The sequence below is a fragment of the Borostomias antarcticus genome, assembly GCF_949987555.1.
Source record: "Borostomias antarcticus genome assembly, chromosome: 2".
NCBI lineage: Eukaryota > Metazoa > Chordata > Actinopteri > Stomiiformes > Stomiidae > Borostomias > Borostomias antarcticus.
In genome coordinates, this window is record NC_140235.1 from 5,028,082 (window position 1) to 5,031,416 (window position 3,335).

Genomic DNA, 3,335 nt, shown 5'->3' on the forward strand with positions numbered 1-3,335 from the left:
GGCCTCCTCCTCTCCTCCACCTCCATCTGCTCCTCCCTCCACTCCTCCCTCTAGTCCTTTCTTTACTCATGAAATACTTGTTTTTCTGAAATCACTTGCACTTTCCTACATAGTTGCCTGTACTTTATATCTGTAGTTGACATGTATATTATTTCTATTCCTATTTAATGTTGCACATGTAATTTTTAAATTTTGTTTACTATAGTTGTATTTTTTTTCCTCTAGAATGTAATTCTTAAAATTGTCTTAGTAGAGAAAAGGTGGTTCAATAAACAGACCTGTCGGCCCTGTGCTCCGTGGACGTCTAGTCATATTTACCTCTGCGACAGCGCAGGCCGATGTTTTCGGTGGTGTGTGTGTGTGTGTGTGTGTGTGTGTGTGTGTGTGTGTTCGTGCGTGCGTGCGTTAGCAGGATTATGCAAAAACTACTGGGACAATTTTCACGAAGGTCGGTGGAAGGGTGTAGCATGGTCCAACCCGTTACATTTAGGAGCGGATCCGAAGCACGGGTCGGGTCCACGGGCCGCCCAAACACAGCCGGCCATTCACCTCCATTTATTTTTTGGACTATGATTGTGCAAAAACTACCAAACTGATTTTTATGAAACTCGGTGAAGGGGTGTATCATGGGCCACCCATTACATTTTGTGACAGACCCGAATCACGGGCCGGATCCACGAATGAAGAGAAAAAAAAACTTTGAATGAAGCCAGCTCCCTGTGTGACGGTGCTAGAGACGCAGGGTTTGGACTGGGGTGTGCGGGGGGAGAGTTGGAGTGCACCGCACTGCTCCCTGCCAGCTGTGACCCGAGGGGGGCGCCACAGAGCCGGCCAAATACAGCCACCCATTCACCTCCAGTCATTTTAACTTCCACCCCAGTGAATCATGAGCCCCCTGAACACGGCCCGGATGGCCATTCACCTCCATTTATTTCTTGGACTTGGACTACACCAAATCTACCAGACTGCTTTACATGAAACTTGGTGGAGGGGTGTAGCATGGGCCGATTTAGACCCATTCAATTTTCACAACATGCATTGAGGGGCGGAGGTCTGTGCTCTGAGCACCATTTCTAGTTTTGTATGCGTTTATAAGCCTTCAGCCTTACAGTCAGCCATACAGTCTGTTTATATAACCTCTGTCCAACAGAGGCACCACTCTCATCATCTGGAATAAATTGTTACGGTCAGTACATATGTTCATTCCCCTGCCTTTACAAACCAGCCTCTCCATCTCTCAGTGGAAGAGATCATATGTTACCTTTAGCAGTATGCAGAGACAGGTTATTACAGAATGCATCTCATACAAGAGGACTGTTTATAATAAACCTTTGTATTCTTTTTTATTTATTTTGATTTTACATTGCATACAGTCAGTATCCCTACCCTGATTTGCTGTGGCTCAATCACTATTTGGTTTAGTATGATTATTAGATTGTGTTAAGCGATTGTGCATCTCCACTGCGTGCAGAAGGCCCTCATTTATTTAATGAGCTTTTGAATCAGATCGCAATGAGCAATTTGATGAATTGGTAGATGTTGGTGAGTGGGGGGCGGTGGCACTGCAAAGGAAGGCCAGCTGAGACTGCTGCTGACGTCATCGCAGTAACGGTTGTTCATCGTGCCGTATGAAAGAGAGACATATAGTGAGGTCACTTTGAGGGTTGGTCAGTAATGGCCAGTGAGCACTGTGAGCTTCCTGCAGGTCTCAGGCGACTGACTGTTGTTTTGTTTCCATTTGTCACTTCCTCGAGGTCGCAGTGGTCCCTTTTGTGTCATAAAGTAACTGTCTTGTTTTGTGTGATGTGTTTTTCCCAGAGAGACCCGTTGTTACCTCGGTGCAGTGAGAGTCTCACTCGCTGTGGTCTATAGACTACTATTCCGGTTCATTCTCTCACTCGTACAATATGCAAGGGTACATTTGGATGATATGCGAGGGTATGTTACGTAGCCGACGCCACAACAGAAACCCCTTCCGTGCGCTATTACAGCAATCGCCAAAGGGAATACTATCACACATATAAACACAGCTGCTTTCCTAAATCAATCAGTTTTGTAACTAAGATTCGCTGGGAAAAATACATTTAGTATTTTTCCCATGGCTCTAACGTCCACAAATGTATGATAGGACAGTAAGTGAGGGGACATTAGCCTGCATGACGCACAGCCATGACCTCCCCCCCCAGTTGTTATGACATTACCGCGTGACGTCGTCTACATAGGTTTCCCTGGAAGGCCGTAAGTTGCAAAAACGCCTGGGAATTAACGCGATAGTGTTCGTTTTTGCTGTGTTATGACGTTTTTATCACTTTAAGATGGCATTTTTAGTCAGATGGCATTTTTAGTTGCGTTAACGTGACTACAAATGCCATCTTAATGTGATAAAAAAAGATCTTAAGACATCAAAAACTGTAGGCTAATAACATTAATCCCTAGGCGTTTTTTCAATTTGCGGCCTTCCATACCCTATTTGCCTCTCGCACGCAAGCACACCACTAGCCTGGAAGCCATTTTTTTGTGAGGAAATCTGGCTTCCAGGCTACACCACTACAACACTTCATGAGAGGTCAGGCGGCCAGAAAAGTAGACGGAGAAAATAAAACGTTCCCCGGCTTTCAAGACTGTCGGAGTCACCCCACTCCTAAACACTCCTAAACAAACTATCTCTTGATCCCTCTGATGTCATGATGTGCTCATCCAAACCCTGGTCATCTCCTGCCTGGACTACTGCAAACTCCCTCCCCATCTTAAAACTCTGATACTAGCCTACAGGGCCATGAAAGGAACAGCTCCCTCCTACCTCTAGGCCATGGTCAAGCCACCCACCTACACCCCCTCCCGACAACTATGCTCTGCGTATGCACTTGTGAGTTCTGGCAAGTAGTAGTACACTGGCTGACATCATGCTCCTAGCCTTCTATGGTAAGAACAAGATTGATTTAGGAAAGCAGTTTTGTGTTTGTGTAGTGATATAACAGGCAGACCGATCTGAAAACAATGAGAACTCCTGCATAGACAGTCCAGATAATCACAGTAGCCTGGCTCAGTGTGTGATTGGTCAGATAACCACAGTAGCCTACCCTGGCTCGGCGTGTGATTGGCCAGATAATCACAGTAGCCTACCCTGGCTCGGCGTGTGATTGGCCAGATAACCACAGTAGCCTACCCTGTCTCGGCGTGTGATTGGCCAGATAACCACAGTAGCCTACCCTGGCTCGGTGTGTGATTGGCTGCACGTGCCGCATTCTCTCCGTGAATCACGCTTTTCACTTTACTTATTGCACTTCTTTTGCCACTCGTAAGACCATCATTAGTTCCACCAGGCAAACGGTTGC